The sequence below is a fragment of the Agelaius tricolor genome, unplaced genomic scaffold, assembly GCF_023055355.1.
Source record: "Agelaius tricolor isolate 1412-34295 unplaced genomic scaffold, bAgeTri1.0.p SCAF_34, whole genome shotgun sequence".
Lineage (NCBI taxonomy): Eukaryota > Metazoa > Chordata > Aves > Passeriformes > Icteridae > Agelaius > Agelaius tricolor.
Window position 1 is genome coordinate 5,056,139 of NW_027269294.1, and position 17,907 is coordinate 5,074,045.

General features: G+C 51.7%; 1 long non-coding RNA gene across 8 annotated transcripts; it reads left to right on the forward strand.

Moving 5' to 3' along the window:
* Positions 1-355: 355 nt before the first annotated feature.
* Positions 356-8,434, forward strand: LOC139602471 (uncharacterized). Of its 8 annotated transcripts, none has more exons than XR_011683237.1 (5): positions 3,422-4,468; positions 4,992-5,056; positions 5,676-5,739; positions 6,417-6,492; positions 6,607-8,434. It is a non-coding gene; the product is annotated as an uncharacterized lncRNA (long non-coding RNA). The 8 variants fall into 8 exon arrangements; XR_011683238.1 differs by having other exon boundaries at positions 7,275-8,434; XR_011683236.1 differs by having other exon boundaries at positions 5,676-6,492.
* Positions 8,435-17,907: the final 9,473 nt, after the last annotated feature.

Here is a 17,907-nt window from a genome sequence, read left to right on the forward strand (position 1 = left end):
CAAGGGCGGCAGAGGCGGCGCGGGCGCTGCTGCGCCGGCCCGGCCGGTGCCGGCCGCTCTGTCCGCTCCGGGCGCGGGGCTCGGGCGCCGCCGGGGCCCCCCGGGCAGGGGGAGCGGGCGGGGGCGGGGGGCTCTCCGGGGCGGCGCCGCCCCTGCGCGCCGGAGCAGCCGCCGGAGGAGCCGCTTTGCCGCCGGGAGCCGCGCTCCGTCCGGGGCCGGCAGCGCGGGGTTGGGCTGCCCTAAGTTCTTGGGTGTCGTGGTTCGGAGGTGGCTTTGTAGGGATCGATCGCACGGGTTTGTTCTGGTCGCAGTGGGTGTGCGCTAAGGGCTGTGGCGTTCTTCCTGACCGGTACGGTTCTCGGTTCGGGTGGTGACGATAAAGGTTTGGTTTGAATCGAGTTCTGTAGTCGGATATTTTTTTTGCCGGGCTATTCTGTTTTTAAAGGCGTGCAATGGTTTCTACGGGTCGTTGCGTGAAGCAGCGGCTCGGATTTTAATTCTGTCGCGGTGGCTTTTATTAGCGTGGGCGTGTAGCGTTTGTTTCGGTGGGTTCGAGGTGGCGTCGTGTCGTTAATAGCAGCGGGGTTTTTAAAATCTCTCTAATTGCGTTCGTGTTTATCGTCTTCCAGGGCTTTTATTTATTTGGTTGTTTGATTGTAGTGTATGTTTTATTGTTACGGATCATTTGGGAGATATTGTTTATGGTTACGTTTCTCTTTCGGCTTTGTGTTTATTTCTGGGTGGTATGGTTATTTAGATAGATTGAGGCTCTATGGGTTTATTCTTCCGTTGGGAATAATTTTTTTGTTGTAAATTTAAGTTGATTTGGTTTGGGGAATTTTTTTTTTACAAATTGATTTTCTTTTTTTCTTTTTTTCATTTTTTTTAATTTTTTGTTATTTGGTTGTTGTTGATCAGTTTTATTTTTGGGAACGTAGGTGGGTGGTGGTTATATGGTGGGTCTTTTTAAGTAGTTTTTTTATTTGGGTAGTTATATTCTTCTTTTTTAGTGGTTGAAATTTTTGGTTTTTTTCTATTTCGTTACTTAGTTTGCTTTCTAAAGTTCTTTTGACAGAGTATTGCTTATTCTTTAGTTAGTGTAGATGTAGAATTTTGGTTATTTTTTTAATAACGTCCAGGGTCAGTGGCACTGTTTGGAGTTGAGTAAGTTGGTTTGGGTTTTTTTAGAGGTTTTTGTGATTTGCTGCGTGTGTTTCTCAAGGGTTTTCTTTTAGTTTGGTTCCATTTTTCTGATGTGATGAGAACTGTTAGTGAAAAGAGTGTTGTGTGTTTTTTTCGCTGGCAGTCGTTTGGCTGGTGGAGGTGTCTTGATGGTTTTGGAAGATATTGGTGGGAATTCGATGCTGTTTGTTTTGTCGTTTTATTTAGGAATTGGATTTTAAATGTAAAATTCTAACGATAGCTATATTTAAACAGAACAAATAGATGTGTAGAAATGGGAATAAACTTTTATTTTGATATATTCGGTCTATATTTAAAATTTAACACGTAAGATGAGTCATGATATATTCCAATAAGATATTGTATTTTTTAATAGAGTATTGTGTATGTTTATAGATATATAAATAGAGATGATAAATATAAACACAACTCAAACGAAATTTTAAATATAGAAATGTATTGTGAATCTATGCAGATCTATATATAATTATTAAATAATTGTAAATATAAAGTGACATAAATCCATACAACACATAATACAAGTAATACTGTATATATCTTATTATAATATATTATAGGAAATAGCTATAAAATAGCTATAAATATAGCACATCAATATGATATAATATATAAAAACTTATAGATATGGTAAATATAAATATAACAGTATTTTTTAAAGTAGTTTAAAATAAAGGATGGTTTTGTTTATTATTTGGCAAAAGCAGGGGTTTTATTATAAAAACTACAAATACAAATAATATAAAGGTAGAAATCTAAGTGTAAAAATATCTCATGAATGCATAAAGATTTATATAAAAATTGAAAATATTAGAAAAAATAAGTTGTAGCAGTAGATATGGTACCTAATAAAAATAATAATTTATCTATATAATGTGAAGATTATAAATATTATATATAATTATTAATATAATGCATCAGTATAAACTGTGAATATAAATGTGAATATAATTATGCAAGCTATAAATATAAAAATATTTCAATATAGTTTAAAAGAAGGGCTTTTTGGTATTTGTTTGGTTAGAGATCGGATTTTTATTTGGAATAACAAAAGTATGATAGAAATCTAAATCTAGAAATATACAATCAATATATAATGATATTTATAAAACCACAAAATATAAATAAATACAGATAATAGGAATAGACATAATAGATTGTATAAATGACATAACACATCAATGTCCGGTATAAATATGCATGTGAATATAAATAAACTATAAATATAAAATTTATTTAAAGATGGTTTTAAAGAAAGGGGGCTTGTTTGGTTCTTGTTTGGTAAGAGGCAGGTTTTTGGCATTTATTTTTTGAGGAGTTTTTGGGGGGGGATCGCCCCTGTTCTTTTTTGCCGCCTTCGCTGCCCGCAGCCCCGAGGCGCGAGGCGCCCCTGGCTGGGGTGGGCGGCAGTGCTGCCGCCTTGTGGGCAGAGCGCGGTACTGCAGCCCGCCGCCGCCAGGCAGCCGAGGGGCCACAGCCCTATTGGGAGTGGCGCGTGGGGGACTTCGTTTGACCTTCTCAAAATGGCGGCCAAAAGAGCGGGAAAATGGAGGACCCCCGGCGGTCTATCCGAAATGCCTGCACGGAACACCGACGCCGGCGCGGCCCCGACGAGATTTTCTGTGGCGTTTCAATTGCAATGATGGCATTCCGGTTCGCCTGCAGGGTTCGGCGTCGCGGGAAATCGTTTCTAGGGCTCGAGGTGGGTGTCGGCATTTTGATCAGGCAGCTGGAAAAACGGCTACGCCTTGGGGTCTTTCTTGGGGCGCTGGGGGCGTGGCTGGGGCGGGGCGCCGTGTCGACGAGGTGACGTCATTAGGCGGCACTCTGCCTGCAGTGCGCCGGTGCAGACCGCAGGGGGCGCTGTGCCTGCAGTGCGCCGGTGCAGACGGCAGGGGGCGCTGTATAAAGTATAGACAATTTATAAGAAGGACTAAAAGCTCCATGTCACCTGCAGTTGTAGAAAATTTCAGGCTCACAGGGAGGAAATAGTTTTCCTAAAATCATTATAGTTTTGGGGGTTTTTTTACTCCCAGATAGCTTGAACTTTTCTACTGCTTTTTTTATTCTAAAGCTAAAATGCAAAGCCAAGATTAGAAATACAGGGAAAGAAAGAAAAGGGGAAAGGAAAGGAAAAAGGAAAGGAGAAAGGAAAGAAAAGGGGAAGGGAAAGGAAGGAGGAAAGGAAAGGGGAAAAGAAAGGAAAGAAAAGGCGAAAGGAAAGAGGAAAGGAAAGGGGAAGGGAAAGGAAAGGGGAAAGGAAAGAAAAGCGGAAAGGAAAGAAAAGAAAAGAAAAGGGGAAAGAAAAGGGGAAGGGAAAGGAAAGGAAAGTGAAAAAGGAAAAGGGTGAGAGTGAAAAAGGAAGAGTGTGAGTGGAAAAGGGGGTGAAAAACAGAGTGAAAAAAAGAAAAAAGAGTTGGAGTGGAAAAGAAAGGACATTCGGGAGGGGCGGTGCTGCCTAAGGTGCTTCCGCGCCCAGGAGCGAAGGAGCCGCTTGATCCCCTGGCGGGAGCGCAGCTCCCGGTGGCGGCAAACGGAGCGGTGGCTGTCAGTCCGAGACTCCAACTCCCGGCAGGCCCTGCGGCCGTAAAGCGCGGCGTCTGACGCAACGGCCGACGCGCCGTAGGAGTGGCTGGCGGCCCGAGGCGGCCGCGCGCCGGGGGAGCGGGCTGGGCGCGGGGAGCTCCCGGCGCCTGTCCCGCGCGGGACGGAGCCGCGGCAGCGACGCTGGAGAGGCGAAGCCTCCGTCCGGCCGCCCGCACGGAGCCGAGCGGCGCGGAAGGGGCGTCCGCCCGGTGCCTCGGCCTCGCTCAGCGGTCCCGGTGGCGGGGGCTCGGCTCGGGCGGGGCGCGCTGCCGCCCGCCGATGGCGGAGCGCCGGGCGGTGCTTTGCTGCCGCGGGCCGGGAGCTGCAGGAGCCGCCCCGGGCGAGCGGCGCCGGGCGCTGCCGCGGTCACTGTGCGGCGGCTGCCCTCGGGCTGGCGGAGGCGCGGGAGCCGCCGAGCTGCAGCCGTCTCCCTCGGGCCGCTGCCGCTGCTGCGGGCGGGGGCGGACGAGCGGCTGCGGAGGCGGCTCCGCGGCGGGCTCAGCCTTGCGAGCAGAGAGCGCTCGACATCGCTGGCATGACACGGCTGCTGAGTGCCTCAGTGCTCGTGGCTCTTCCTTCCACGCAAACGGATGGAGCGGCATCGCTGAGCAGTAAAACACAGCGATGGCCCGGAGAATGGCGAGCGCAAGGAGCGCCGGGCTGGATCCTTCTGATGGCACAGGTGCGATCGGCAAACTCAGCCCCTTGTGCCCCTGCCCTCCCGACCCCCAGGGGAAATGCTCTCCAGCCTCGAGCTGCTGAGAGACAAAACGTGTGATTTGACACTAGGGTCCGGAAAAGGTTTCCGTTTAGATTAGCAAATGCCTCCATTGTTCTTGGTTACATCCTAGGATCGGTTTTAGGCAGTGACTTTATACTGCTTGTCGGATTTTCTTGTGCAATGGTAAGAAAACAGGCAGGTCTGATACTGGTTTCGCTTTTTTTCTACTTCATGTTCCATGAGCTGCTTTTATCCCAGCAATTGGTTTAAAGTTCTACTGTAGGCATTTATGGTTCACTTTTTTTTCTTTGCAGCACCCGTGACTTTTTTTTTTTCTCTAAATCGGCAGTAAATACAGCTGAGTAAAATTACCTTGGTTTTCTTCCTTCTTTTTTAACTGAAATGTTTTTATTGATAATCCTATTTGAATATACAGAAAAAGTGGGTATGTCCTGTAATATATCCTAGCTTTTCTTGTTTACAGGGTACTCAGAAAATCTGTCTCCCTTAGAGTCCCACAAAACCATTCTCAGTGCAATCTCCATTAAGGTATGGATTGACAAATAAGCCACCATCAGTTGAGATATTTGCCTGTGTACCTTTTCCTGTAATTCAGAGCTTGCGTTCTGTGGTTTTTATGATAAATCTATAAAACGTGTAAAAATGGTTTTGCAAGTCTTAATCGTTGAAGGCAGCAAGAAGTGGTTTTAAAGCCTGTTCTTGACCAGACAAAGGGGAAAAGTGTGAATTTGATGCTGAACTTGTCATTTCTCATTTGACTTGCCTTGAATTATTTAGGAAGAGAGAGAACTAGAAAAAGAGAGAAATAGAATTGGTTCTTGAGCCCTCCTAAAATGCTCCCCGTGATTCTGTGTGGAGCCCAAGTGAAGGGTGATGGAACAGAGCCCTGTGCTTTAGAAGGAAATCAATTTCAACCTGATCTCCACCCTGAGTCTCCCTCACTTCTGTTTGTAAAATACAAACTAAGTTTAGGAAGTGTTGGGAGTTAGTATTTTGGGGAAGAAATGGCAGTTGCACAAACCGTTCCATTTCCCAGAGGCTCTGGGAAGGATTCATTTTGTAAGCGCTGTAACTGCCATCGGTTGGGGGTTCGGGGTTGGAATGTGCACTTGCCCTCCTATAAAGCACTCGTTCATTTGCATTTCAGTGCCAGGAGTCTGGAGAAACTGGAGAAGAGCCCAAGAGACATTTTTCATCCTGAGATTCCAAAGGTAGGAAGTGACTTTTTTTTGTTTGGTTCTTTTTCTTTATTATTTTCTGGAAACAGAAGTAATTAAGTATAGATACCACTGGTTTGTCTCTTCCAGGAGCAGATAATAATAATAATAATTATAATGTGATACTGCTTGAACTGTCTTTATCCATTGAACTGGCCATTTCAAATCCAAACTTCTAAACACAAATAAAACCATCATCCTTGTAGAATCTTTAATAGGAGGGGGCTAAAGATACTGGTTTTGTTGACAGGATTTATTGGTTCTTGAAGAGCAAGAGGTCAGTACAAGCCTGACTACTTCTAGCTCACAGACCCGTCCAGTGAATACAGCTTTGTATTTTGATGGGCTTATGATGACTTGGAAATCAATTGCTCGTTACAGTCAAAAGAATTAATGTTTTTTTGAACATGACAGCAAAAATAGCTTAAAGTACCAACTTAATAATAATAGATCACCAATTTAAGGAAATTATTTTATGCTCTACTAATTTTATGCTCTACTATCAAAATGTAAAGGTAAATGATTATGTATTAGGAGGTGGTATGAGATGTATGTTCTAATGCGTAGGATGTATACAAAGATACAAACGTACTTGAAAGTCCTTAGAGGAAACAAATTTTTACGTCTTCTGTTTGACTGTTTACCATATAATAGTTGGTTTTATGTCCCAGGGATCGGTGAATTTTAAATTTGGAGTCCTCTGTGCTAAGGATGGTCAGCTCACAGATGATGAAATGTTCAGTCATGGTGAGTTTTTCACCTTCTCCTTAATTGTTTTGTTCACCTAAATAAAAAAAAAAGGCAAGATAAAAAAAAAAAGTAGGTTTATTATTTGTTACCCTGTTCTGTCTGTTTCCTCAGTATTTGCTGGAGCTCTGCTTACCCAAGCTTTGGGTAAAACAAGCTTTGGGTTCCTTCTGTCCCACTGGGAGTTGCCCAGTTTGGTTGCATCTGGTGAAATTCACCCTGAGCCCTTACAGAACCAGCTCAAACCACGTGAGAGCCATTCGCAGCTCTCTCAGGACACCCGGAGGAGGATGGGTGACGTTTCTGAGCATCTGGCAAGTGCACTTCTATCAAAACTCGGCCTGTGACATTGCTGGGGAAAACTCTTCTGTATCCTGAGGGGTTCCTCAAACTCTGTTGAGGATCCAGTTAGCAGTTGCTCACCTGGATGGTTCCAGCTCCACAAGCTAACACTTGTACTCTTGCCCTGTAGTTTAGATCTATTGTAGTTTTGTTATTTTGCAAGATTTTATGTCTTTGGACAATAACGTGCATTTCACTCTTTGGAACCTCTGGGATCATTCCTTGGTGCAGCACCACCTAATGGGACACTTGGCTGCTGTGCTGAAGGGCTTGGTTACTAGAATTGTAAATCCCGGAGAGTTTGTCAGTCTTCTGTCCCCAGGGAGGTGTCACGCTTTGTTCACCGTTGCTCTGTTTGTCAGGTGCTGCTTCTCGTCGGAAGTATTAACTTCAAACTGCCCTGTTCTTTTTTGAACTTTTTTTCCTGGTTCTCTCCGTAGGGCAGGGAAGGACTCTCGTATCCCGGTCGTCAGACTCAGCGCTGCCCGAGAAGATACAGAGACTGTAAAAATCATAAGGAGCAAATAGGACTGCAGAGGAAACAAACTGGAGAGAACAAAAGGTGATATTGTTCTCCTTCCCCTGGATTAGAAACATCCACTGCGCTTTGATGCCGGTGGCTGCCAGGGGCTCGTTAGGTCTCTTTAGGCAGGTGTAGGTGTTCACTTGTAGGTTTTCTCTCTGGACGAGTCAATTCAGGCTTTGCTGAGCTTATATTGGAAAATTACTCTCTAGTTCAGTCCAGCATGACATTTTTGAATGTTGTAAAAAAAACCCACGTTACTTTGAATTTGCTAATGATGAGAAGCTTTAGGGAAAAATAAGATTTCAGGGTTGGGAGATGTGAGAAGAATTTTGTGGAGATGTTAGACTGAAATAAAGCACACCTTAGGCTGGACTGGCACACTGGCAGATCCCCTCTTAAACAGAAGTGCTTAGATTAGCCTGGGTGTTGCCCATTGTTTCTGTAGGAATAAATGTTTCCTGGTCTTCAGAAGTAAGCTGCTTTGAAAAGCTGGAAGTTGCAGTACAGTGACAATCCACGTGCTTCAGATTAAAAGGAGATTTCAGAAGGGTGATGGGCTTTTGTCTTTGCCTACAAGTCCATGTAATCCTATGGAGGAGTTTTTAATTGTGTGTTGCCGAGTCATCCATCAGAGCCCTGTTGTACCGATCATCATGCAAATACAAAACAAAAAATCAGAGCCTGTCCCAGCCCCTTAGAGCCCAGCCCATTATTTCCTCAGGCTGCCTCTGTGTGCCATTGATACTCACCACGGGAGCGAGCTGAGGGTGGCTGCAGCTGTTGGGAGCAAACTCCTTCTCGGCACACAGCAATAGAACTGGGACCACGCCTGGGCCAGCGCCTCTCTGCTCTCGTCTCCCCAATCTCCAGCAGAGCAGCTCCGGCCCATCCGGGTGTGCGTGACCCAGTTCCCGATGGTCTGAACGCGCTGGGCAGCGCTCGGCTGCTGTGGGGGTTCAGGGAAGGCAGAGTGTGCATCATCATCCTCCTGAACCTACAGACAAACCCAAGGGAGAAGCCATAGGGTGGCAATCAGTCGCATCCATGCTAAATAAAACTCGCAGGTGTTTGTAAGGATTGTTTCTGCTTGTTCTTTGTTGTGCTTCTGTGCTTAGAAAGCGTCCCTTGAAAATGAGTTCAGTTCATCACTAGAAACTTTGTTTGCAGACCCTCACTGAGCAGAATTTGTTGCAGACTCGGTGCCCGCTGTGCTGCCCTCCTGGGAGTGTGAGGAGCTCCAGCGTGCTACTTTGTGCTTTAGGACACTCTGAGGGATTTATTTATTCCTTTTGGGATACATGATGAGAATTCCCAAGAGAGGTAGTAATAAGGTATGACATTGGGAAAAAGCCTGTGTCCTTGGAATGTTGTTGTTGTCAAAAGTTAATTTTTTCTTAGCCAGTAGTCAGCTTTTTGCTTTATTTTTGTGGAATCAGTATTTGATTGTTTAAAAAATTGCTTCAAAATAACTGCAGTGGCTGGCCACCAGGACCTTGTTCAGATTTGCCTAATTGCTTGTAGCTAAAACGTTCCCATATTGTTTATCATTCTCCTTAAGAATCTGCTGCCCAGTCAACTATGAACTGAACATCTCTCTGTCTAGGACATGGGGAGAGGATTTAGGTCATGTCTTTGTTTCCAGAAAAAAGTTCCAGTGTAGTTTCTAACTAGAGGAAAAGGGGGGGTGAAGACTCGGGGCTCTGATGCCGCTGGGGGCACCTCAAGGTGCCCAGGAGAGGGAGCCCCACGGCGGTGCAGGAGCCGGTGGGGGGCGGGCGAGGGGCGGGGGTCACGTTGGGTGCCGTCCCCCAGAGGGACCCAAAGCTGCCCCCAAATGCACAGGGAAATTGCATTCCAATGTCTTGGAACAGAGGCTCATCGGAAGTTTTCTCAGCTATCCAAGGCACGGAGCCCTGGAGCCAAGTCAGCCTGAGCTGCTGCGTGCTTGCTGTGAGCCTTGAGGTGAGCGCGCATCATTGCGGGCTTGGGCTCGATTGAAATGCGCTAAGGAAACCAGCTCTGGGGAGGGAGGGAGGGAAATGCTCTCTTAACATGTGCCAATGCTTCTGTCACACTCATCAGGGCAGGACAGCGTTCAGACTGAAAGTGTAAGAAGATGTGGAGTGAGACAGAGAATCTGACAGGAGCACCGGACTCACAAGTGCACGAATTTTGCTTTTGGCTTGGATTGAAACCCAGAATTTGTAAGGAATTTGGGAAGGAGAAGGGACATTTCAGAAGGAGAAGAAGGAGAAGTTGTTACAGTCCTGGCAAAACCTTTTGTTCTAGCTAATAAAAGAAGTTAGTTTAAAAAATAAAAAAGAAAAAAAAGTGGGGTTTTTTTTCCTTCACTGTGATATTCATTGGTGGTATATGGTGTGTTGTTTTATTTCTTGGTCTTACTAACTCTGTGTAAATAGTTTTTTGAGTGAAGCTCACGTTCTGGACGGGTTGGTTTGTATTTGAGGAGGCATTAATTTCAAGAGGTTTCTTTCCTACACTTCTGATAGGTATTACTGGGGTATTGGTTTTGTTTACTGTATGTATCAACACAGAGATTTGGTAGGGCCAGCTGGGCTGCTGGAGTTTTGGGTGTTAATTTATGAGATGGCTTTTGTTAAATGCAGTTTTTAATTGTTGAAAGGGTTTTTAATGTATTGGTTTTAAGGTGGTTTTTAAGAATTGTTTGTATTGTTTCATGTTGTTTGTAGTTGGTGTATGATCAGGGATATGGTGGAACTTCTTGAACGTTCTGGTTTTAGCGTTCCTAAGTTCCAATTTCTCTCTGGTTTGATTTTTTTTTAGTTTTATTTTTGGAGACAGGGGCATTTATATGGTGGGTTTTTATAGGCAATATGTCTTTTAATTTGGGTAGTGATATTTTTTAGTATTTTAATAGTTTTGATTTTTTATTTTCATGCTTTTATTTTTTTTTATTTTTAAAAATAATTTTTATAGATTATTGATGATTATTATTTGTGAGTTAGCATAAAGGTAGAACTTTGGGAGCTTTTTTAGTAATGTTTAGGGTCAGTTGTAGGGTTTTGAGTTTAGTGAGTTGGTTTGATTTTTTTTATGGATGTTTGGTTTTACTAGCAGTTCTGTCATTTTCAATGTGTATCTGAGTTTTTTGGGTTTTTGAGCCATTGGTTTAGGAGGAAGTTTATTATGAGAATGTACAGAGGTTTTGGGCTAGTTATAGTGGGATTTCAAGTTTCTTTACAGTTAGATTTATTTGAGTTTTTCTTAGGGTTAAATGTTGTGGGGTCTTTGTTCTGTTAGTCCTAGAAATAGGTTTTGTTTGGATATGCTGCGATGGGATGAGCGTGGGCTGTGCACCGGTGCTGATGAAGGCGCAGGATTTTTGTGGTTCTGATGTGTTGGGTTAATGAACTTATATGTTCTAATATATCGATGAAAATAGAAATCAATATAAATTTAAAAATAAATATAAAATTATAGTGGTAAACATAAATATAGAAAACAAATAGATAAATATATAAAACTATAATATATAGTATATTATTGTAACGTACCATAATATATATAAATGAGAGTCTATTTTATATATATCCAAAGATATATAAATATAGATTGTAAATATAAAAATATTTAAATATAGTTAAAATAAATCGGGGATTTTTTGATTTGATTTGGTTATAGGCTGGGTTTTTTTATAAATAATATAAAAATAGAAATGCAAATATGCAAATATATATTATAGATACCAATATCTATAAATATTTATTATAAATAAATATAAGAAATATACAATATAAAAATGATATATCTATTTTTATATTATTAATATTATTTATAAAACACCCCCCTCCTCTGTGCAGTCTATCACAGTTGCCCACAGTCTGTCATGTTGCTTACAGAAGTGCCAAAAGCCAAAACCTTGAGGAACAGACCTTAATGTGACTCTATAAATGGCTTTAACAATCCCCTCCTTTCTTGTTTTCTTTTTGAGGCAATCCTGATTGCCTTTGGTTTTCTCCAGCCAGAGTTAATCCAAAATCTGTCTCTTCAGGCCCCCTTCTGGCCTTGCCTAGAGCACAGCACACTTTGTTCCCCCTTGAATGTTTCTCCTGGCTGGTGAGGCCATGAAAGGAGTGGGAGATGATGTGAGAGGAGCTCAGTGCGGGGCAATTGCAGAGTTCCTCGCTCTCCCCTGTGCAATAAGGAGGGGAGCATTGCCCAGCAGGCAGACGATGGAACGAGTGGAGATGCCTTGTGAGGAAGGCAGAAGGAATTAATGTCTGCAGGAGCCCAGGGAGCGCTGGGGCTGTAACTGGGAGATGCACAGCAGACATTCTCCCCACACAGGGCAGGGCCGGTTTCTCCTGTTTCTGGGCAATGCCGGGGTGGCTGTCACTGCTGCTGCCACTGGAACTCTCAGCCCAGGGCTCAGGCCATCATCGCCAGCAATCATCTCTGCCAGCTCATGGCCATTGCTGAATGTCTCCTGTGCTGCTCAGTGACGCTCAGCAGCCTCAGTTCTGCTCAAAATCATTTCAGTGGGAGCTATGAGGCACAAAAATGCTGAGACCGATTTCACAGAGCCACCTGTCCCCCGTGAGTGCAGGGTGCAATCCCAGCAGAGCAGGGGCAGCTCTCCCTGGCTGTGCTTTCTCTCAGCACCTGAATGACCCTCAGTGGTTGGCAGGAAAGGGGCTCCAGTAAAGTGCCTCCTTTCTCCTCTTCCTGGAGTCCCAGCTGCAGAAAGAACTGAGCAGTGGGGTGCAATCCTTGTTTGAAATGGCTGAGAATGAACCTCGATCCCAGCCTCAGAACTGAGCCCCGATCGTTGCGTTTGCCTTCTCCTGGGTGCGCTGCAGTCACTGCTGTGCCCCAGAGCAGGGATTTGTGTGCCAGCCTTAGCAGGCTGAAGTGTTGGAGATCTCTGGGTGGGCAGGAAATGGAATGGGCTGCCTTGGCCGCACCTGCTCCTGCCAGCTGGATCCAATATCCATGGGGGCCTTTGCAGGCACCGCGTGCGTCAGTCCCGCTCCTTAGGACAGGCTCCCAGCTCTGCCCTGGCACTGATCCGGGAGCTCTGGGACACCAAGGGTTTGGAGCGGCCCCTGAGCCTCGGCAATGCCTGCAGGGCTGGAGGCTTCCCTGGGCCAGGGCAGGGAATCCCTGCTCGTTCCCAGGCGGGAATGCCCGGGCTGGAGCAGCTGGGAGGCGTGGCCCATGGAAAGGGACGCGAGCTAAAGGCCGAGAGCTCCGGTGAAAGCAGCGGCTGCCGAGGGAGCTGAGCCAGAGGCAGCCCGGGCAGGGCAGAGGATGGGAATCCTGAAAGGTGAACGTGCCCAGACCGGCAAAGGGCAGAAAGCAAAAGTCCAAGCCAGCAAAAGACAACGTAAACCGTGGAGATAAAAAGACTCTTGAATTTGCCTTTGATAAATGAAATAAATCCAGCTGGAACAACAGAAATAAAAGCAGTGGGAAGGATCATACCAACAGGTGGGGTTTTGCTCAGCTCTGCTTTGCTTTGATTCCACTACAAAAGACCAAGCCTTCTCAGGAAGATGGAAATGAACACATAGGTTGATCCAAGAGCTGTGAAAAGTGGGAATGAGGCACTTTTAGCCCCAGGAATGGCTCTGCCCTTGTGCGCTAAGAGAGCTTCAGCAGCAATTCCCGCTTTGGTGGCATTTTCCAACAACGTGGATTTTCTACAGGGGCAGACTTGGAAAAGAGCAGCTCCACGTTGAGATCATGTTGAGAGCTGCTCATGAGTGTCACAGCTGCAGCTCCCCAGAAGCTGAACTGTTCACTGCAGAAAGAAGGAGAGGCAATTTGTTTTGCCATTATCAGTGTGGTAACAATGTGTGCCATGCAAAGGTCACGAGCAGAGATGGCAGCAGGCTTTGCTCTGAGAAGCAGAACAGGTTGGATTTAGGGCATCCTAATGAGATTAGAGTGAGACAAAACCTCAGCTGATAGGAGCAGAGGAGCACGTGGATCCATCCAGGGATTTCTGTCATGGAAAGCTAAATAGGCAAAGATCTGGCATCGGGTTTAATTGATGGCTGCCATCTTTCTGCTTTTGAGACCTAGTCAGTGGCATGGTATTGGCCAGAGTTTTAAAAATAAAATGACATCAGGTGTTAATAATCTTAGCTAGGTGTGATTGCGTAAAGAAGAAAAGGAGAACAGCGCTGTTTCTCTTTGTTTTGGAGCCTGCAGCCATGGTGGCTGCTTTGCACAGTGCACGTTGGTAGCGGTCGGCGTGCGAGAGTCTGTACAATGAATATGAAAGCTTCTGGCCATGCCTTGATCCCGCGCAAGGAGCACAGAGCGAGTTCTCCCCTCAGGAGCAGCCCTGTCGGCCGGCAGTGCCGGCTCCTCCCGGGCACTGCCATGCGCCTCCTCCTCCTGGCGGAGCCCGAGCAGAGAGCCCGCGTCCCCGAGTCCCCGGGCGGGATGCGAGTCCCGGGCTCGGGCCCGTCCCTCTGCTCCCGCTCAGTGCAAGGGGCTCGGTGCCGGCTGCTGCCGAGCCCCGGCCGCTGGGGCTCCGCTTCCTCTGCCAAAGCTGCCGCTGTCCCTGAGAGAGGCGGGGCAGCTGCCATGGCCCGGGAGCGCGGCCATCCTTGGCGAGCTGCTCCTTCCCGGCGGCGGCAGCTGGGAGCTGCCTCAGCCTGAGCTCAGGAGCCGGGCAGGAGCGCCCGGATCGTCACCCGCTGCTGCCCGCTCCGGCCCGGGCACCGGGCACCCCTTCGCTTCCCCCGGGCCGAGCGGATCCGGGGCTGTTCCCTGCGCCGCGGCAGCTCCCGGAGCCACGAGCGGCATCGCTCCGTGAGCCAGAGGCGGCGCAACAAACCCGGCTGGGGATAATGGGATATCGCAGTGCTGGGATAACGCGGTATTGCAGACAGGCTGCATTTTATGGCATCCTTTCAGGGCAGGCTTCCTACCTTCTAATGCCACGGGTGGGTTTTTGCTAGCCTGAAGCAGTTCTCACAAGAGAATCAAATGTGTGAGAGGTCCATTCCCTGTCACCATCTGTGGGGATGTCCGCAGTCAATTCCACGACCCTGTGAACTGAGACTAATAAATTGGGCATTTTTCTGGTCTCAGAATCGGAGTCTTAAGTCCTGTGGGTTGTTTTTTTGTTTTTGTGGTGGTGAAGGTGAGGAGGGCTCAGGGACAAAGTCCTCCGCTGCTGGCACTTGGACCCAGTCCCAGCTGGCCAGGCCGAGGGCTGTGAAGCCGGGACTTGAGCCCTGTGTTTCGGGGGTGCAGAACGAGGCTCGCCCAGGCCTTGAGCACAGAGGCCGAGTCCTGCATGTTGGGGCCCGGGGCCAGAGCCCGAATGCTGCGTGCGAGTGCTCGGAACGCGGAGCCCCGGCCCGGCGCTGTCCGGGCCCGGCCCCGGCCTCACGGGGCGGCTTCGGGACTGAGAGAAGCGCTCAGGCGCTCCCTCGTGGCGCTCGGCAGCGGAGGCCGAGCTCCGGCCGAGGCTCTTCCCGGAGCCGGGACACTCGTGGGGCCTCTCCCCGGTGCCGATGGGCGGGGGGGTGAGGAGCCGGGAGCGCGGCGTTGCGGGGCCCGTGGGGCCGGCGTTCGGGGGCTCGGGCCCAGCCCCCGCCGCGGTCTCGGGTGCCGGAGGCCCCGGGGCCGTTGCCGGGCGGGCGGGGAGGTGCCGGGAGCAGGAGGCGGGGCGGGAGCCGCGGTGTCCCCGGACCTGGGCGGGGTCCCGGCCGGGGCTCGGCGAGCCCGGGCCCGACGGAGCGGGACGGGAAGGCGGGGCCGGCGGTTGCCGCTCCCTGCCCGCCACTCCCGCCCGCGGCGCCGGGACACGGAAGGTGACACCGGGACGGGGCTCTGGAGGCTCAGGAGAGCCAGGCTCCTCCCGCCCCATACCGACCCCAGTCCCGATGCCGACGGGGGAGAGGCGGCACCGCCCGGGACCCCCGGCAGAGCCAGGCACCGCTCGGCCCCCGCAGCCCGGGCCGCGGTCACGCCCCCGCCGCAGCGCCCCGGGCTCCGAGCGGTCCCCGGCGGGAGCAGCCGTCGGCGGGGCTCACACAGCGCCGAGCGAGGCTCCCGAGCGATGGCCCCGGGACCAGCGGGGACGGGGGGGGGGGGGGGGGCGGCACAGGTGCGAGGGGCGGGGCCACGGAGCGCGGGCACGGGGCGCTGCGACGGTGCCACCGTGGCCGGGGGTGGGGGGCAGAGCGCCGCTGGTGTGTGCCGGGCGGTGCCGCCTCTCCCCCGTCGGGCGGATGGAAGCGGCACCGGGCCTGGGACCGGTTTGGGGCCCGGGATGGCCGCGGGGCGCTGCCGGGTGCGGGATCGTGGCCGTTCCCCGGTGCGGAGCCGCCGTGTGGGGCCGGAACCCCGCAGGGCGCCCTCTGGCGGACACGGAGCGCGGTGCGAGCGTGGCGCCCCGGCCTGGCGGGGGACAGCGGTGCGGGGGGCGGGGCCTGAAAACAGGGGGCGGGGACGGGGCGGAACCGGGCGGCACAAAGGGCGGTTCCAGGGGCGGGGCCGGCTCAGGTGTGCACGGCGGGCGGGGCCGGCTCAGGTGTGCACGGCGGGCGTGGTTCAGGTGTGCGGGGCCCCAGAGCGGCTGCGCGGGGCGGGGCCGAGGTGTTTTAGAGCCCGGAAATCGCCTCGACCGCCATTTGCTCACTGAGCACGGTGCGGACGGGAGCTCCCTGTGCGGACTCCGCAGGTAAGGCGCGGAGGCTTCGGCCTCCCCTCCTGTCCCTCTCTTTACCCCTCCTTCCTTCTCCGCGAATTCCCTTTCTTTCTCCGACTTCCCTCTCGCCCTAAAACGCTCCTTTCCTCTCCTCCCAAACCCGACTCCCCCCACTCGTTCCTGTCGTGTCCCTTCCCCGCTACTCCCTTCTATTCCTCCTCTTTCCACCGTCCCTCTTCTCCCCCCTCAGCCTTTCCCTTCCTGTCCCGCTTCCCTCCTCACTCCGACCCCTCTCCCTCCCCGTCCTCACCACCCCCATCTCTCCTGTCTCCCCGTCCTCCCCTCTCCTTCTTTTTTCGCAGCCGCGGGGCTCGGGGTGCCGGGCAATAATAAAGCCCTGAGGGCCGGAGCCCGGCGCCCCCGCCCTCGCTGGGGTCCCCACACGGGGCCGGAGCCGCTCTGCGGGTCCCCCCATTGCAGTCCAACACACCGCCCGACACCGCCGGGGCTCCGGCTTTCCCAACATCACACTGGGGGGGTCCTGGGGTGGGGGGCCCGAGTTACGGGGGCCCCCTCATTAGGAGGGGGTCCCAGGGGGGAGGGGGGGTTAGGAGGGGCCCCCTCATTAGGAGGGGGTCCCGGGGGGGGGAGGGGGGGTTAGGAGGGGCCCCCTCCGGAGGAGGGGGTCCCTGGGGGGGGGGGGTCGGGGAGGGCCCCCTCCGGAGGGGGGGGTCCGGGGGAGGGGGCGGGGCCTGGAGGGGGTAATTCCCCCTCCAGGCCCCGATCCCTCCCCCGGACCCCCTCCTCCGGACGGGGTCCGGCCCCGGCCCCCTCCCGGGGACCCCCCTCCTCCGGACCGGGGCCCGGGGGGGAGGGTGGGGTGGGGTGGGGGGGGAAGCAGAGGGGGGTACGTCACTCTGCAGCGTGAACACACGTTAAAAAAAAAAAGACTTGCCAGCGACACCACAGTTCCCTGCGGTCCTGTCCCCGCCCACCCCACCCCACCCTCCCCCCCGGGCCCCGGTCCGGAGGAGGGGGTCCCCGGGAGGGGGCCGGGGCCGGACCCCGTCCGGAGGGGGGGGGTCCGGGGGAGGGATCGGGGCCTGGAGGGGGAATTACCCCCTCCAGGCCCCGCCCCCTCCCCCGGACCCCCCCCCTCCGGAGGGGGCCCTCCCCGACCCCCCCCCCCAGGGACCCCCTCCTCCGGAGGGGGCCCCTCCTAACCCCCCCTCCCCCCCCCCGGGACCCCCTCCTAATGAGGGGGCCCCTCCTAACCCCCCCTCCCCCCTGGGACCCCCTCCTAATGAGGGGGCCCCTGTAACTCGGGCCCCCCGCCCCAGGACCCCCCCAGTGTGATGTTGGGAAAGCCGGAGCCCCGGCGGTGTCGGGCGGTGTGTTGGACTGCAATGGGGGGACCCGCAGAGCGGCTCCGGCCCCGTGTGGGGACCCCAGCGAGGGCGGGGGCGCCGGGCTCCGGCCCTCAGGGCTTTATTATTGCCCGGCACCCCGAGCCCCGCGGCTGCTACGAGAAAAGAAAGAGAGCGGGGAATGAAGAACGAGAACAGGGGAACGGAGAAGGAGGTGGGGAGAGATCGGGGTGTGCAGGATAGCAGGGGACAGGGCTGGGGGAAAGGCAGGGTGGAGGAAGGACCAGGATTGAGGGCGGGTGGGGAGCGACTGGTGGGGGGGAGGTGGAGCAGGGAGAGCGGGGCAGGGGGGAGTCCGGCTGGGGAGGGAAGGAAGAGGATGGAAAAGTAGGGTAGGGTAGGTAGAGTAGAGAACGAGAGAAGGGCGGCCGCAGGGGGGGAGGGAGGGGAGGGCTAGGGGGGAGAGGGAGGGGGGGGGTTTGGGGGGGGGAGGGTGTAGGGGGTGGGGGAGGGGTGGAAGGGGG